Source organism: Caretta caretta, chromosome 21 (assembly GCF_965140235.1).
Source record: "Caretta caretta isolate rCarCar2 chromosome 21, rCarCar1.hap1, whole genome shotgun sequence".
In the NCBI taxonomy this organism is placed as follows: domain Eukaryota; kingdom Metazoa; phylum Chordata; order Testudines; family Cheloniidae; genus Caretta; species Caretta caretta.
In genome coordinates, this window is record NC_134226.1 from 15543323 (window position 1) to 15561852 (window position 18530).

The 18530-nt window shown below is 55.0% G+C and overlaps 1 protein-coding gene across 6 annotated transcripts in view; it reads left to right on the forward strand.

The window, feature by feature from the left end:
• NAV1 (neuron navigator 1) overlaps positions 1 to 18530 on the forward strand; it is a 308029-nt gene that overhangs the window by 113280 nt on the left and 176219 nt on the right. The gene's annotated exons all lie outside the window — the stretch shown is intronic.

Sequence of the window (18530 nt, forward strand, 5' to 3'; positions counted from 1 at the left end):
GAGCCGGATCCGCTGTGCCAGGAGGGAATGAATGAATAGGGCCGGGGGAGGGGGCAGAAACCCGGCCCCCTGCCCCCCTTGAATCCAGGGGCCCGCGGTTGAAAGCGAAGGCGAGTTTGCGGGGAACATCCTCTCTTATCTGGGGAGGGGGGCTTGGTATGGGCATTTGGGTCCCGTTTAGGCTGCGATCAAAGGGACTGGCGGAGGGTAAGGAGTGAACAGTGCCTAGAGCAAATGCTGCGTCCCGGAGGAGCTACTCTCTTCTCCTGGGTTTCTCCTTCCTTTATTCTGCAAGGCGCCGGCACACTGGGGCTCTTTACGTGGCTTTTCCCCCCTGGGTATTTGTCAGTGTTTCCTTGAGGTTCTACCTTAAAAAGCCCCCCTTCCCCCCCCCCCCCCCACACACACTCACTTTGTCTCCGGAGAACAATGCTTGCTTTGGCAAAGCGAGCCTTTCCTAGCCCGAGAGAAATCCCCTGGCTTGGCGAGGCCCTGCGAGCTAGAACAGGGAGCGGGGGAAGGGGCAAGGGAGGAGAGAGCAACCCCCCCCCCCCAAGGAACAGAGATGTGGGGGATAGACAAGCACCGTTTTCCTGGGCATCCTTGTGATTGTCTTGGCTGCTGGAACTGACAAGGGGAAGGGGGAGGTGTGAGCTACAGACATCAGCCGGAGGCCGCAAGCTGGGCTGGGGGGGGTGTGGGTGTGTAAGGGTGTGCATGTCATGATTATCTCAGCTGTGTCATTGATATGGGGAAGGGATAGGTGTGAGGTGTCAGACATCAGCCAGAGACCACAAGCCAGGCTGGTGTGTGTGCTGTGGGGGGGGGGGGGGAGGGAGTGATGTGCATGTCATGATATGACTGACGTGGGGAAGAGAGAGCTGAGAGATGTCAGACATCAGCCAGAGACCACAAGCCAGGCTGGTGTGTGTGTGTGTCAGAGTGTGCATCTGTGTCAGGGCGCTGGGGGGGGGAGCTGGAATGTGACACTCACGAGGAAAATGGATGACAGATTGTGCCTCGCACCCTAGCGAGAGGCCGCTGGAAATGGATCAACTTTCGTATTTACAGCTGTGATGATCGGAGCGGTGGAAGGGCAGATCTCTGGGGGGGGGGGGGGGCGGGGGTCTCCAGGCAGAAGGGAGGCACCGGGAGCACCGAACATGGGCTGTCCGAGGTGACATCCGCGCAGTAAATACAGCAGTGCCCTGAAATGTTGCGTGCCGTTGACCCCTGGCTCTGCGGAATGGTTTCACGGGCGTGCGTGGCGGGAGGGAGACGCCTGCTCTTAGCAGAGCTGCTGAGTGCCCATGGCAGGCAGACATGGAGTGATCTGTGGGAGAAGGGGGAGTGGCCGCTTACCAGGGTCTGTTCTAGTCCCTTGTTTGTGGGACAGCTGCAAGGCAAGCGTGAGAAGAGGGCTACTGGGCCAAAAGATGCACTGATGCCTCCTGGTGAGAGACAGAGAGTCATCTGATGAAGGGACACCAGGTATCAGCTCTGCTCTGACCATCCCCTCTGTTACTATGGCCATTCTCTCCCCTGCCCCCCACCCCCGGTATTCCGCCTCGCACCCTAGCGAGAGGCCGCTGGAAATGGATCAACTTTCGTATTTGCAGCTGTGATGATCGGAGCAGTGGAAGGGCAGATCTCTGGGGGGGGGGAGGGTCTCCAGGCAGAAGGGAGGCACCGGGAGCACCGAACATGGGCTGTCCGAGGTGACATCCGCGCAGTAAATACAGCAGTGCCCTGAAATGTTGCATGCCGTTGACCCCTGGCTCTGCGGAACGGTTTCACGGGCGTGCGTGGCGGGAGGGAGACGCCTGCTCTTAGCAGAGCTGCTGAGTGCCCATGGCAGGCAGACATGGAGTGATCTGTGGGAGAAGGGGGAGTGGCCGCTTACCAGGGTCTGTTCTAGTCCCTTGTTTGTGGGACAGCTGCAAGGCAAGCGTGAGAAGAGGGCTACTGGGCCAAAAGATGCACTGATGCCTCCTGGTGAGAGACAGAGAGTCATCTGATGAAGGGACACCAGGTATCAGCTCTGCTCTGACCATCCCCTCTGTTACTATGGCCATTCTCTCCCCTGCGCCCCCCCCCCCGGTATTCCTAGGGACAACAGCAGCGTTCATGCTCCAGCCTGGATCTGCAGCAGTTCTAGTCCCCGTCTGGAGTCTTGGACTCTCTGTAACCCTTCCACGAATGGGCTCTTCGGGGCGGGGGGGCACTGACCAAGGGGTGTGATCTGAGCTGGGGAATCAGCAGCAGCTGTTCTACTCTAAGCACAGAAGAGCCTGTTTCCATGCAACCGCCCCCCCATGATCAACACCCCCCCCCCCCCCCGGAAACCAGATGATAATTGGCCGGAGCTGTGTGTGGGGACAGTGCTGCCCGCAAACGACGCTTTGGAGAACTTGGGGTGGGAGGGGCAGACTGGGTGAGCTTTTGCTTCTGGAGGTTTGGGCTAGCAGCAGGCTGTGGATAATAACGGAGATAAGCTTTGCAGCCTTCATCTGTGACACTGCAGACATGTATTTGTTCATATCACACAAATTACCACCCCCTGGAGTTTGATTGGCAGCCACTGCTCAGGGCTGGAATAGCAGGAGAGCAGTGGGTCAGGACTGAGGGGTATTGGCAGAGCTGTGGGTGGGGGGTGGGGGGGGTCCAGCACAGGAATAGCAGGAGGGTCTGCAGAGCGGGACTGGAGTACATTGGCACAGCTGTGGAGGGGGAGCCCAGGGCTGGAATAGTAGGGGAGGAGACTATAGATTTAGTCAGTTTGCGGTGCCTGGCAAAGCTGATGAGGCAGAGGATGGACATAGCAGGAGGTTCTGCACTTCAGGAGCAAGATGAATCTGCAAAGCTGCACAGGGGGAAAGTTGCACAGCGTCTGGCTGCTCTTTTCCCAGCTCGAATGAGCAGCCAAGCCCCAGCTTTCAAGTGCTTATGATATTCACACACATTTCACAAAGGGTGAAATATTAAAGGACCAGGGCCTCGGCGAGGCTCAGCGTGGGCTGGGGAAGGGGTGGGAGGCTCCATGGCTGGCTTGGGTTTCAAGGCTAAACACACAGAATATCCCATTTCCTTGCAGCCCTGGAAAGCTTTCCACTTCCCCGTCTTGGCTGAGAATCCGCCCGCTCCCAGTACGAGAGGGGAGTGTAAATCCTGACGCTAGAAGGTTTGTCAGACACACAGGCCTAGACCCAAATGAAAGGAAAAGGCAGCCGCGAAACCCGATCCCCTTCTCCCCCCCTCCTCACTGGGAGCCCCCTGCCCCACTCAGCTGGGCCGCAGATGCTCTGCCAGCACCACGCCCCAGAGCCCAGTCACCTTGCAAAAGGCAGGATTAGAGCCTGGCTCTGGAAAAAATATTATCGGCCCCCGTGTGTGTAGTTTCCTGGCACATCCGCAGGAGTTACCTGAACACGTGCTACAGGCAAAGCGGGTCTGGGCATGGTAACGCCACTATCCAGCCTTGGGGCAGGGAGAGAAGGTCATGGGATATCTACCAGAGACACCCTGGAGGAAAGACTGGGCCAAATCTGCAGCTGCTGTAGCTCATCAGAGCTCCGTTGGCTTCAATCGACTTCCACCAGTGGGGGTTCTGGCCCGTAATTTATATATTGTACCATGTCTGCGTATGGATTTCCTTCCAGCCCAGTGCATCCTTCTCCAGACATAACCGTGCCTTAGCACTTTGTTTCCAAGGAGCCCAAATAGAATAGAATTTCCAAGGAGCCCAATAGTAATAGAACCCAGGACTCCTGCTTCCCAGTCTCTTGCTCTAACCACTAAACCCACTCCCTCTTCAGATCCATAGCATCCTCTGCTGATGGCAAGCCGTAGTCTCACACATCCAGCTTTACGGTGAGGGTTTGGAGTCTGGATCCCATCTGGCAAGTGGCAGTCCAGGTGCTGGATTTGCCCCTGATCAGCAGACCTGCTTAGACTGCAGAACTGGAGTGGGGAATCCAGTTCTCCTGGCCCTTCCACGCGGTAAGGAAAGGGTCATCCTGAAAAGATGCGGCATGTGCTTAGTCCTACAGATCAGGGAAGGGTCTGGGACCCCTGTTATTTTTTCCACACTGGTTCTTCCATGGCTAAGCCCAGCGCATGGCCCGGTTGTGTAGGGAAGGAAGTGGGGCTGGGCGGGAGCCAAGGTCTTCCTTTAAACACAGATGTCTTTGGTCATTAGCAAACAGTCCCAGGACTCTTCCCCCTTCCTGGAGTGGTAGCGAGTTCAGCGTGGACTCTGAGAGAGGGGTCAGGCCAGGCTCAAAGACCCTCTGCCACTGTGGATGCTCGACTCTGACTTGAGCTCGTGAGGAAGAGCCCAGATTCACCCCCGTGTCTAACCCAGCAGCACAGACCTGGTGGAGGAACATCTGCCAAGAGGTGGCAGGGGAAAGCAGCTGTGACTTCCCTTTCCACTCAAGAGGCAGGTGGTCCAGTGGATGAGGCATCCGGCGGGGACTCAGCATAGGCCTCTATTCATAGCTGCAAACAGCAAACTGCGTGACCTTGGGAACGTCCCCGCTCTCCTCTCTGAGACTCATCTGTGAAGCAGGGATAACGACACACTCCCTCGAGATCTATAGGTGATAAGAGCCACTGCATCCAACTATCTTAGGTGCTGTCTGGCCTCCAGCACCCCAGGACCTGAGTACCTGGCTGTATTTGCCCTGAGGTGGGGCTGTGGTCCTATCTCCATTTTACAGGTGGAGAACTGAGATGCAGAGAGTGCCTCTACATTGCAAAAAGAACCCTGCACCAGTGAATCGCAGGGCCTTGGTCAGCTCGGGCTTGCAGGACTCGCAAGGGGCTAAAAGCAGCAGTGTAGACATTCCTGCTCAGGGTCTGAAACCTGGGGAGGGGGTGGGTCTCAGAGTCTGAGCAGGAACGTCTACATGGCTCTTTTTAGCACCATATTGCCAGCCGAAATCAGTTGACCTGGGCTCTGGGACTTGCTGCTGTGGGTTTGCAGAGTAGACACAGCCCTAGAGAGATTACGGGTCGGGTTTTCAAGGGCAATCAGGGACCTAAAGATGCAGATAGACACCTAGTGAGATTTTTTTAAACCAGTGTGAGTTAGGCACATATGAAAAATCCCAGTAGGCACCTAAACCCCTTTGAAAATCAGGCCGCATGGTTATGTCTTCATTGCACACTAACCCTGGGCTCTGTCTCAGGTTTGAGCCCAATGCCCCCTTTCGTCCACACACCAATCAGTCAGACTCGGGTCAGCAAGTGCTCAGCACCTGGATCCTAGGACCCTGTTGGGGGGCGGAGGGTGGAGCCCATGCTCTGCTGACTTGGCTCCACACCCTGTCAGTTTCATTCAGCTCAAGCTGTAGACCTGAGTCAGAAGGTGAGCACAGCGTGGTATGGATGCTTTAGCACAGCTGTGAGACCTGGGCCCAGCCACTGCAAGCCCAGTTTACAATGCAGTGGACACTCCAGCATGGGCTTGGAAACCCTGAGCCCACAAGTCCAAATCCCCCAGACCCAGGCTTAGTGTGCAGGGTAGACGTACCCAAAGTGACCAGCTCAAAGTCACGCGGAGATTCTGCAGGAACACAGGGAACTGAACCAGGTCTTTGGTGCACAGGCTAGGGCCTTAACCACTAGCCTATCCTGCCTCTCTGCCTATCTGTCGAACATCCCCGGCTTTGTGCTTCTTGGGTGACATGCACATATACAGGCATTGGGTGGGTGGAGGTGGGAGGAAGGGAAACTATTGTGGGTTATTTTTCAGCGTTTCTGCACCATTCATTAGAATGTCCCCAGCTTCCTCCCCAAAGGGGGAAGGGAAGGGCCAAGCCAGGGAGCTCACAGCACTAGGTCAGCAGGATGGAGATTCACGTCGTTTCCGGCCTTGCTGCTCAGGGGAATTTCAGGTTCTGCTTTGATTCTTTCCTCCCAAATTTGTGTTTTCAGGCACTGTCTTGCTTCTAAATCAGACTGAGGAATGCCGATATTTCTCCTTCCAGCCAGCTTGGCCTTGCTCCATCCCTGTGATCAGAGCTCCCCCTTCCCAGCCAAGCTGCTGGACTGACCTGGGGGTGACATGTGGTGGTGGTTTATGTAAGAGTGCCCTTATGTTGCCCGTGCAAGCACAGGATCGCTGCGTGCAATCTGGCATTGGGCTGTAGATAAGAGGCCCTGCTACAGCAGGGCCTGCTTGCTTCTCTGTTCTTCCAGGACCACCACTTCACTATTTACACCCACAGTTTTAGCCCAGGGGGGTGGAATGTCCTTGGAAAGCGGAGCACGTCCTGACAGTCTATTGTGCTTGATCTTTCAATCCAGAGCAGTAAATAAATGCAACAGCGCAGTTCTGGTTCTTCTCTGCACCATGGTGCGCCAGGCTTCAGCTAAGGTAGCAAAGGTGTTGGGGTCCCAGACTCCTCTCAGGTCTGATCTCTGGGCCTGTTTCCACTTTTGGTAAATGAATCTGAGTCCCCCCGGCTGACACGTGCACTTAAGAAGGATCTGAGTCAGAGCTCAGGGGTGTCTGGCTCTTGGGTTTCCATTAGGGTCAGTTACAGAGGCAGAAGCCCATCTCCAGTAAGGGCCAAGCATCACCTAGCTAGACTTTTGTTAGGCCTGCTTTGTGGGCCTGATCCTGGGAGGTGCTGAGCTCCCTCAATTCCCATAAAGTCATTAGGAGCCTGGGGATAGCAGGGTGTGGAGTCATACTCGGTTCTTCCCACGTGTGTCTGGGATGGGGTGGCAGCAGGAAACACTCAGGGGCAGGGGTCCCTGGAAATGGCTTCCCACTTGGGTTCTCCGGAGCCCAGATCAGATGGCGGGTGGGATGTGCTGCAGGACACCTCTCTTTTCCATGGGGTGGGGAGAGGGCAGAGTGGGGCTGAGAGAGGATTGAGGGGGGCTGTGATGGACTCCACTGGAGTTGAAGCTGGGCTGGGAGGGAAGGTGTGACAAGGCAGGAGCAATACCTACCCCCTGCTGAACACGGGGTTAACCTCTGCTCCCCCTTCCCTGGTACAGATTATCGGGGGAGGGCTATCTACTGGGCGTCAGAGGGGGGAGAGTGCCTTCGGGGAGGATGAGCTCTTCACTAAGTGGGGTGTGGCGGAGTGAGGCTGGGTGGGATGGGACAGGATGGATGGGGTCGGGCAGGGTGAGGCTGTAGGATGGGGTGAGACAGGGCAGGATAAGTCTGAGGGGCAGGGCTGGAGCTGGTGGTGTGGGGCAGGGCATTCCCTGTCACTTATTCCCTTCAGCTCACAGTAATGGGGCCTGATCTCTGGCTGCCCGCGTCGCCCCAGGAAAAGCTTTTGCTGATAGTGACCGTGCTCCCGTACTGCTGAGCCAGCCCCCCCAGCTGGCAGACGCGTCTCTGGTTCTTTGGCGATTTGGTTTTAAGCTGGTGACGTGCTGAGAGGATGGGCCACTTCCCCATGGGGGTTGCTCGATAGGCGTCCCTCTGAGTCCAAGAGCGGAAAGTGACTGCAGCTTTATGACCGGAAATTGCGTCCCTGAAGGAAGGCCCTCTCCAGTGACATTCCTCCAGCACAGGGAGCCTGGAGCAGCTCAGCACCCTTCAGGCCCAGAAGGCTGCATGGGGTGGGGGACTGTTCCCTCCCTTGTGTGAGCTGAAGGACAGAGGATGGCTTACGGTGCACATCCCCAAGGGGCAGTGGTTGGCCAGCAAAGGGCCATGTCTGCAATCCACCCACCCCACAAGCTGCCCATCATGAATGCACCATGCTGTACCTCCGGGAACACACTGCCCCTTTCCTAATCTTTGGTCCCTGCCAGCTGGAGTCCTGGAGCAAGAGATGCATCTGCCACCACCATGCCGCCCCTTGTGGTGCTGGCCAGGGCAGGATCTGGCCATATGTGTAGGAACCACTTCAACTTCCAGCAATATGCAGCCAGCTCTGGGGTGGAATGCAGCAGCTGGGTGGCAGTGCCCAGCAGCGATCCAGTGAGGAAGAATGCCGTATCTAGTAGGGACTGCAGGAGAAGCTTGCGTAGGCAGAGCAAGTGCAGAATACGCTCCCAAGTGAGGGCCTCGCAAAAGGAGAGATTGGTTCGCTGGGTCCACTTCCAGGGCCGACGAGTTTCTTCACTGGCATATAATCAACCCGTTGCAGCCCCTGCTTCAGGGCACCCACAAGGCCGTACACCAGCGCAAGAGAGCAGACAGTCCACAGCGGTGTATCCCTAACACGCTGGGCTCAGGAACGTCCAATCTCTATGAGGATCGTGTTGAGTCTATGGGGAGTGAGGATTTGCTTTGATGGGCTGTGGAGCCTGGCTACCCTTCCTCTCCTTGCCGTGCACAATTGTGTCAGGAATCCACTCCCTCCGCCAAAGGTTTCCCCGGAACGCCGGGAGCTGCCTTTCATGCACCGCACTATGGACACTCTCTGCGGGTTTCCCATCTGAACCCTGGGAGAGAGACGGGGCTGTGTGAGAACAGAGGTGCTGAGGGTGAGATGGTCTAGAACAGAGAGATGAACAACAATGGGAGCCAGATGAGGATGAGCCCCATCATAGAGACAGGCTACGCCTGCATGTGCCCACGTCACCCTGCGCTAGCCCCAGCCTATGGAGCCCGCAGGACTGTGCGCATAGGGCCGGGGGTGCCGTAATTCCCACTGCTCTTGATGTCAGCCCCGAGGGTGTATTTGGGATATGACGTCCCGCACAGTGATGGGGCTGGGTTACGCTGATACCGACCTATCACAAGATGCCACTGAAGCAAAGAGCTTAGCAGGCTTCCTAAAGGATTAGACACGTATAGGAATAATAAAATGATCACCCGCAATGACGCTGGCCAGGATTAACATGGCGGAGCTCAGCACTCCTGCTGCAGGGCATGTCCTCGCCTGAATGCCCTCTGGGGGGTGGAGGGCTAGTCCCTCATTGCCCACTAGGGGCATTCTTGCACCTTCAACTGGTCATTGGGCGGCATGGCAGACAGGACCAGCAGATGTGATGGATCCCAGTCTGACCATTGCGAGAATCCCACACTCCAGGCAGTGAACTCACCCAAGCTTGGCAGAGATGCCCGTCCATCCTCTGCTTTGGCTGCTGGACTGTTCAGTGAAACTTCGAACTCCTGCTGCAGCTGTGGAGCGGGTGCATCCGCCCTGGGGCTATGGAGAAGAAGCCCTCGGATGGAGCTGGCCTCTGGAAGACAGAAGTAGATTCTCATGATGGTATCTGCTAAAGCAGCGAGACTCAGACTTAGGCTCGCGAGCCACAAACAGCTCTTTAATGTGTCTCCGGCGGCTCTTTGCAGAACATGATATTAAAACATTGGTTAATAATTCAATCACTCAATCTCAGTTATTAACCAATCGGGATGCTTTTACTATGGTATTAACCAATTGTAGAACACTTGGTCAGTCATTTTGCTGTGAGAATAATATATATATGTAAATGAAACAATGAATTCACATGGGCTCCTTTGGGTAATGTTGATCGCTAATTTGGCCCCTTAACCACTGAGGTCTGAGTGTCACTGGACTAGAGGTCTGGAGCATCTCTGAGCTCTTCAGTCTCCGTGCTGTGGAAATACCCTCTGCTCGTGTGGCCTGTGGGGGATGCGTCCACCAGGATCTGTCTCATGCTCCGGCTGGCCACTCTCTGTTATCTCCCATGGTTTTTCTGGGAGCCATCCTTAAATCGTGGAAAGCCGCTGATTCTACTTTCTGGAGTATGTCCCTGGTGGCCAGGACACTGGACTGGTGCAATGAACCAGCTGAGATGGAAGCTCTGACAGGAGAAGACTGGACAGACTCAAGCGCGTAAACTTTTAGCTTTAGTTTCAGATTGTTACAGGCTAAGTCCTGGTTCTGCTCAATCTGTAGGAGCTGGGCCCTGGACTTCAGTGAGGTCAGGATTCAGTCCTGGGAGGCAGGAGTTGCTCTGAGGAGAACTTAAGTGCAGCCTGGCCCCATGGCTGGGATACACCACTGGAAGTCAAGAGAGCTGGGTTCTCTTCACTGAGTCACTGGGTGACCTTGGGCAAGTCCCTTCCCCATGCCTCAGTTTCCCCATCTGTAAAATGAGGATACTGGTACCTCTTGGAGAGTTACAGACGTAAGGCACAATAGACAAGCTGAGTCTATTCTTGTATTATTTCCCCATATTTACCAATGGCAGAATACCCACCAGAAGCACATGACCCATGAATGGACACAGGCATTCAGGCATCTAAATCTCATCCGCGTAGCAACATACTTCATACATGTGCAGCATGTAATGCCTCTCCAGAGGTCGGGCATCAGCTGGGTACCTTCCCTGCAGGGGGCAATGACCATAGAGCGTGGAACAAATCCAGACCAGTACAGGATCCTGTTGGATCGAACTAGACAAGGAGATTGTGTTCGCAGTGCACGTAGGGAAAAGGGACTGGGTGGAGAGCCGTGGGAAGCAAAGCTCTTTCTTCATCTCCAGAGCAGCATGGACAGCAGAAGTGCCGGTTCCCCACTTCCGCCCTCCCCACTCCAGAGATGTGCTTCAGAATGAGGCATCTGCCCGAGTTAGAGGCGAACTCCATCTTTGCATTCGGTTCTTGGCCTGTCTGTGGTGACGGCCAGTTGGTACACACATGAGGTGTTGTTTGCAAGACCCACCAACTCACCTGAAATGCAACAGGCAGATATCGAATCGTACCAGCTTTCCGTCACTGTGGAAGTAGTTGGCTGCGAACCGGTGGCCTCTGCGTGAAAGCCTCTGCCTCCCGCCATCAGTCCAGAGCCATCCACTCCCCCTTGCCTGGCGGTTTATGCGCTTTGCTCACTACTTCCTGACTTCTCATCTTTGCCGCATGGTCCGTATGCGAGAAGGACACACAGGCCTTTGCCTTCATGCAGTGCTGGCCAAGATGTAGGATATTTGCAGCCTCTTAACATCTCATTGCTGTGGGGTGTCACCCATGTAAAACCACCTAAATCTTAGAAAGGACTGCACAAACAAAGCCACTTCCATAAACCAGGAGCAGCCTTCACCAGCAGGGAGAGGTCATTGGCCCCATCAACCACATGTGTTTTACAGAGACTATTTCTAACATCAAATTATACCTTCCATGTCGTCTGGAGACAGAGGTTTCTCATCAAAGCTTGATGGGAGCTGGGATTGCTAACTCCGCTGGCAGCAGTCCCCGGCGTGATGGGGCATAGAGACCATGCGGGCAATGCGGTGGGAGAACCCAGTTTAGAATATCGTGAAGCTGCTTTTCTCTGTGTGTGTGTGTGTGTCTGTGTGTGTGTGTACACAAGAGAGCATACGATGAGTGTGCCCTAGTACATGCTGTAGGTGCAGGGTGTGTGTGCTCTCTCTGGGTCTGTGTGCTCTGTGTGCGTGTTTGTGTTGGTGCGAGGGTGCATAGGCTGTGTCAGTCCATGTTGTATTTGCAGGGGTGTGTGCTCTCTGTGCGTGCTCTGTGTGGCACACGAGTGGGTGCGTAGGGTGTGTGTGTCGGCACATGCCCTATTTGCAGTAGAGGGTGCGCTGTGTGTGGCGGGGGGATGAATGGGGTGGAAGCATGCGTGAGTACGTACAGCGGTTTGCCACGAAAAGGTCAGCACTTGCCGGGAGATCCCTAGGAGTGGTGTCTGAAATCCCACAGCTGCTTTCTGTTCCAGGTTTGGCAATAATGCAGCTGGCTCTGGGCAGTGCCTACTGTAGAGGATGACTCTTAAATGGCAGCCGCTGTATGCAGGGGTGCGCGTGTGGGCAGGGGCCAGGCAGTGCGTGATTGCTGCATGGATGTGCATGGGGGCAGGACACCAGGCGCTTCCGTCTCCTTGCACCCCGTGCCATGGCCAGGTATGACAGAAGTCCGTGCTCGTGCTGGCTGGCCCCGGACGGTCGGGATGGCTTCCACGGAGCTCTTCCTGCGCTGCCGAGGAGGGAGCGTGCCACTCCTCCTTGACCACTGGAGCGGTGGGTGCAGGTCTCCTGGGGACGTGGGAGGCATGTGGCTCAGCAGTGCTCTGGCTGGGGCTGTCCTGAGTCACAGTTCACCCGGTGTGTCCAGTATCATCAACTCTGGGGAACACAAAGGGGAAGTGAGTGGCTCAAGGTCACCCAGCAGGTCAGAGTGGAACCCAGGAGTCCTGCCTGCCAGGCCTGTGCTCTGCCCACTAGGCCAGGCTTCCTGTTCAAGAATGTTCCCTTCCTAACAGGGTTGGCTGGGGGCTGGAGAGGCAAAAGGCTGCCTGTTTGAGAAGAGCCAGGCCCTCAGAGAGGGAGCTGGGAGGATGGGGAGAAAAGGAGCCAAGCCGCTCACAGTCTTCCAAAAGCTCCTGGGCACAATGGCCAACTCAGAGGGCAGTACCTTGCCACCTAATTCCTTCACTGATTGACTAAAAAATCCCTGTCATTCACAGCTGCAGGGAAGTGGGTTGGCTGCACATGACAAGTCCCACTAAGAGGCAGCCCCACTTGCAGATGAGGTGATGCTTCCCAAAGCAGCTGTGCGTGCTCTGCTCCCCTGGCCGGCTGCCCATCTCACCTGCCTGCTGGCCAGGGGGCCGCACGCCTCCCTTCCCTCCCCTCCCATCCCCTCCCCTCAGTTGTTGCTGCTCTGTTTAGTTAAGCGATAATAGGGCTGCCGATGCTGCTTTACGAGGCAATAACCCGGCCCCATCCGCGCAAGGAAGCCAGAGGCCAAGTAGCTCTCCTGCCTCAGCGGCGGATCATTGCCGCGTAAAGCCACACCGTGCTCAGAGCACCATTATGCTAATAGTGTTCCGCTTGCAAGTCCCCAGTGCCCCGCTGCTCATGAGAGATGGTCAGTAGGGAGACAGATTTCTTTCATGCCAGCTGTAAAATCTGGAGTAAAGCTCCTGAAATTGGGACATGGGATAGAAGAGGAAGGAAGGGTCCTACTTTCCTGTCACCGTCTGGTCCCTGGGCTTCATCTAGATCCTTCAAGTGACCACTGCCAGGCTCCTTTCTTGAAAGACCGTGTCTCCAGAAGAGGTGGCTGTCGTGGCCTTTAGGAGCAGAAAGCAGAAGCCCTGATACAAGCTAGTAATTTCCCCTTTGGTTAGCATGGGACGGGCATGGCGGGTGTGCTGACATCATCAAGCCAGTGGGTTGGGAAAGGTTCTGTGTTCTTGCAAGAACCTTTGAATTGGGGGGGGTGGGGGTGAACATCAAAACATTTTCTTCCAAAGTTTTCAGTAAAAAAGTGAAACCCCCCAAACCTGATCTTCTTCTTCTTCTTCTTCTTTTGACAAAAATATGTGGCTTTGGTTGCCTAAAACTGGAAATATTTTGCATTTCAGTTTCTTCACTGAAAATTTGAAAATGTTGCTGAAACCGTCAAAGGTCCATTTTGATTAAAATTCATTTTTTGTCCAAAAAAACCATTTTGAAAAATTTGGCCTGAGCCCCCTCACCAGCATGAGTCTGTCCGGAGAGCCAGCGTGCCCATCTCCAAGCAGACATGGGCAGGGAAACCAGCAAGAGGACAACTCCACAGCTGGGCTGTCAGCTCAGGAAATGAAAGCTCGGGGGCTGGGAGGTTGAGACCTGAGCATCACTCGGTGTTGGTGTTGCCTGCCTGAGGGATTATCCCATCCAGGTCCTGACCTCCTCGCCAACCCACTCCTGAGTGATGCAACTCAAGAATTTTTGCTCTGGGTGATGCAACTCCGAGACGCTCCAGGGCTGCGTGATGCATGCTTAGCAGCCTGTGCCCCGTGAGTGATGCAGTTCCCAGGGCCTCTGGCTCTGGTGACAGATGCCAGAACGCTCAGTAGGCCCCTTGGCGCTGCCCAGCTCTCAGTTTGTGATCACTGTGCATTGTGTCCTGGGCTTTGCTTTGTGTTTTCCCCTGGTGCAGCAGCCTCCACTGGAGCATTATTTCCAGCATGAGTCCCCTTTCCCACCATGGCCTCTGTTGGTTTCCAGCACCCCCACCCCTGTCATGTCCAGTTGAGTTACCACTTCCTTGATTTCCCAATCAGCTTCATGCTTCATGGTGCAGGCTAGTTATTCACCTCCGTGTCTCCTTCACTCTCGATCTGATTAAAACCTCCGGGGGAAGCACTCAGCCGGCATTTGTGCCGGCTTTACCTTGGGGAATTCGTTCCAGGTCAGTGCAGAGCTGCAGATAACATCCTTTAAGGTGCACAACCTTTTAATGATGCCAACCATTGGTGACGGGCCATCTCCTGTGACAAGTGCTTCCATCCCTAGCGGCTGGCAGAGCAGCTCCTTCAACATAGCGAGGGGCAAGAGCTGTTCCTTGAAGAACAAAGGGCTCGAGTTCAAATCCTGAGGCCTGCATGCGTTTAGCAAGTTCATGACTGTGTTAGGCCAGTTGAAGTGTACGTAGTGGCCGGAGCCCAGCTGGGATACAAGCCCAGATTCTATTTTGTCAGATGGAGGCCCTCCTTGATCTGGAGTGGTTAGTCCCGGTTTGTGTCCCCACAATGCTGTGTGTGTCTGTCAGCGGTACCACAATGCCATGTGTGTGAGTATACGGTAGTACTCCAGGGGCGTGTTTGTGTGTGTGGCTGTACAACGGTGCTTGTGTGGTGATACAGCAACGTTGTGTGTGGGATGTACAGCAGTGCCACGTGTGTGTGATGGTACAGTGGTGCTGAATGTGTGTGTGTTTGTGTAGGTGGTCATGCTACAGCAGTGCTGAGTGTGTGTGGCACAGCTGTGACAAGTGCAAAGAAGTTGGCTGGGTGGTGGTTTAGGATCTCTGATGCTGGGCACCAGCCCTGTCTGTGTCACAAGCCAGCCGCCTTTCCAGCAGGGTGGCCACTGAAGTTCACCCCCAGCACACCACTTCCAGAGGGCAGCGTTTATTCATCGGGGGCCGAGTTTGCCCCTGGCTGTACATGAGGCTGCATTGAGCAAAGCGGGGGTGGCTCTCACCTGTAGTACGTGGGGTAAGCCAGTCCCTTGGCTTTTCCAGCCCCCGGGTCTCAAGCACACTGTCCCCGGAGCTGTGGTAGCCCTGGGCATGGAAAATCAAACCAGACTCCCGCACCCCTTTGCTGTGCAACGCCTTCTCTCAGCGGGGTGAAGTGGTTCCCCTGGGGGGCGGTTTGGTGCACTGGGCTGGTGACGATCTCTACTTGCTGCCCAGCATAAAGCTCGTGTGCTGCAGGAATGCCAAGCAGGTCTGCGCCGGGGAGCGGGGAGTCTTGATGATGCCACAGGGCAGGGCTGAGCAGGGGAGTGGAGCCCAGGCGGTGGGGGGTAGACAGGAGCATCCCCGCCAGGCTGCATTGCAGCTCGGAGCTGGAGAGTGGAGCCCGGAGGGGAGCAGGGGATGCTGCATTGCAGCTCGGAGCTGGAGAGTGGAGCCCGGAGGGGAGCAGGGGATGCTGCATTGCAACTCGGAGCTGGGGAGCTGTGCAAAAGCGGCAAAGCAGGAGCGACACTGCAGAGCTGCGCTGATCAGACCCTCCTCGCATTAACTCGGCTGCCTTCTAATCTGTTCCTTCACGTTGTGTTTCCCTCCGTCGCGGCTTTCCTTCTTGCCTTGTCCACGGGAGACAGTAATGTGGTGTTTATTGCTTCTCCAGCAGGGCTGAGACTCGTCTCCTGTTGGAAGGAAGTGCCAGAGGCTGTCTCTTGGGAGCTCGGGGCACTCGCTTGTTGCAAGGCTTCTCCTCGCGCAGTCAGGGGATAGGATGTTTTGCCACGGTGGCAGAGTACAGCCTAGCAACTGTCAGCGCCCACAGGGGAAAGAGCTGGAGAGGCCTGAGCTGCAGCGGCACGGGGATAGTGCAGCGTGCCAGATGTTTGGGAGGGCCCAGGCCAGGGCACGCCCATCGACATACACACACAGCAAACATTTTAAACACATAACGCGCCTTGTACCACAGAGACCCGCCGTGCACGCCTCTCCGTCCCCATGTGTTCCGAGACTCACCCACACCTTCGCAGAGATGGACACACGTTCGTGCCCAGATGCTGTCCTGCGACAAAGCCACCCATGCACACAGACGCCTCCCGGGATTAGACGCTGGCCGCCGTGGTCTCCCTTCCAACCCTGGGATACTCGTGCAGTGATAATCACACATCCCACTTACAGCCCTTTTCATCTGTCTTCGGCCCTTATCGGCGTCGCACCTGAGAGCTGAGACCAATGGGAGTTAGGGGCTTAGGAAGAGCTCACTAGGCACCAACCTGCGGCTTTAGAAACTTGGCCCCAGGTGTCTTCCCCAAGGTCACACTGCAAGTCTGGGGCAGAGCCAAGATTTGAACCTTGGTCTCAGGCCAGTGCCCTGACCTCTGTACCATCCTTCCTCGCTGTCATTTTCCACCTGCCCTACAGAGCGTATTGGAAGGGCTGTTATAAAGAGGGCGGTGACTGATTGATTGTTCTCCATGCCCTACCAGGGGAGGATAAGAAGCAATGGGCTTAATCTGCAGCAAGGGAGATGTAGGGTAGCTATTAGGGAAAACTTTCTAACCATAAGGGGAGTTACCCTCTGGAGCAGGCTTCCAAGGCAGGTTGCGGAATCCCCATCATTGGGGGTCTATAAGACCAGGTTGGACAAACACACATCAGGGATGGTCTCGGTTTACTTGGTCCTGCCTCAACGTGGGGGGCCGGACTAGATGACCTCTCAAGGTCCCTTCCAGCCAGACATTTCTATGACTATCTAATCAATCCTCATGACAATGCAGATAAGTAAGGTTTGTTCCATTTCACAGAAGGGGAAACTGAGGCACAGAACCGAGACATGACTTACCCCAGGTCACAGAAAGAGTTAACTTCGCAGCCAGGAGCAGAGCTCAGGATTTCCTGGTCCACGTAGAGATCATTAAACTACATTTCTTCCTCAGTAGGTGCAAGCTCTTCTTCCAGCTGCCGGTGAAGCAGTTTGTGGGCCAGGCTGGTAGCCAAGTCCCCATAGATCACTGGCCTGTTGGCTATATTGGCCGGCAGGATGGAAGCCTGCTCTCCTGCTCAGCATGGTGGGAAGTGCTGTCCGCACCTGCAGAGGTCATCTGCCTCTGTGGTTCATTGTAAAATATCTCCGGCTCGGTGCAGCTGCCGAGGCTGGCAATCATTCTTGGGCGCAGCGGGGAGATGCTGAGAGCAGCAGTTTGAGTACCGATGCCCCAGTGCGTGACCTAGAGCAGTGACACACGGTAATTGCACCGTGATCCAGAGATGGGGGTGGCTTTACTCCCACTTGCATAGTTGATATTGTATCCAGAGGAGTTTCCATGCAGTTACAAGTTAGGTTCCATTAGGAACAAGGGAACCAGCTTCTATAAAATAAGGACTGACCTGACCTTACACCCAAACCTAGAGGTTGGAAAACATTTAGAGAACCCCCCTCCCAACTCCTAATTTTCGTTTTGTGGCAGCATGCAACCTGGTTCCATCTTGGACCAAAAGGGACAATGCCAGGTTTCCATAAGAAAGTTGGAAATCATTAGTGAGCCAATGCACACAAAATTAACAGGAGTTTGTAGGCCCAAGAGGTTCAGTTATGCAACTATTGTCTGAGTGCTACTCAGAACTGAGCTTCCAAACTTTCTCAGGGCTGTCTCCACACTGGGGTAATGCGCCTCACGGGGATGTGATTTCTAAAGAGTGCTGATGTGTTGCACGTTAATTGGTCTGTGCAGACCCTGCTGGTGGTCACTAAAGGCTCCCTAGTGTGCTTTAACGTAGCACTGTTTCAAACAGCGCTACATCAGAGCGCACAAGCAAGGTCTACCCAGACCAATTAATGTGCAACATGAGTGCATTTTAGAAATCACCCCACATAATGCACATACCACCACTGTGCAGACAAGCCCTGAGATGCGTTCATCACTAGAGATGAGGCCTTGAGCAGACCACTCTGGCCTTCAGAGATGAGATCTCTCTGGAGACAGTGGTACCCCAATTACGAGTGTATTCACAGAAGGATACAAGCAGATCAGGATTTGGTTGCAAATTTCATGGCTCTGGCCTATGTCTATGTTGAGCCCAAACTTGAGCACCAAATCCAGACACTTCCAAGCTTCAGAGAAGTTCAGGTTTGGATCTGAATGAAGATCCAAATTCCAGCTCTTCCTATCCCTAGGTCCTTTGCAGTAACGATGTGAGGTGGTTTCATCACGACCTGCGACAAAGCCAAATGCGAGATGCTGCAATGAAACAGCAAACGATGCTTCCTCTGCCAGTGCCAGGCTTTGCTGTGATTGCCAATCCACTGGGCACAGGAACGGTCTGCTCTACCAGCCACTCCGCCCTAGGGCAACACAGTCCTCAACGAGGTCATTTAGAGTGGGATTTTGCTGAATGCGCAGCGCTGACCTAACTGTGCCCCCACTGAATCAATGGCTGTTGACTGCAGAAAGAGCACGGCAGAGCTCTCCCGTCGCCAAGAGGCGGTAGATGGCTCAAGGGAAGCATTTGTCTGTCGACCTAGCGCTGTCTACACTGGGGGTTATGTCGGCTTAGCTGCATGTCTCGGGGAGGTGGGTGTGAATTTTTCCCTCCCCTGAGCAATGTAGCTGTGCCCATGTAACTTTTCAGTGTAAACCAGCCCCGAGGCTAATGC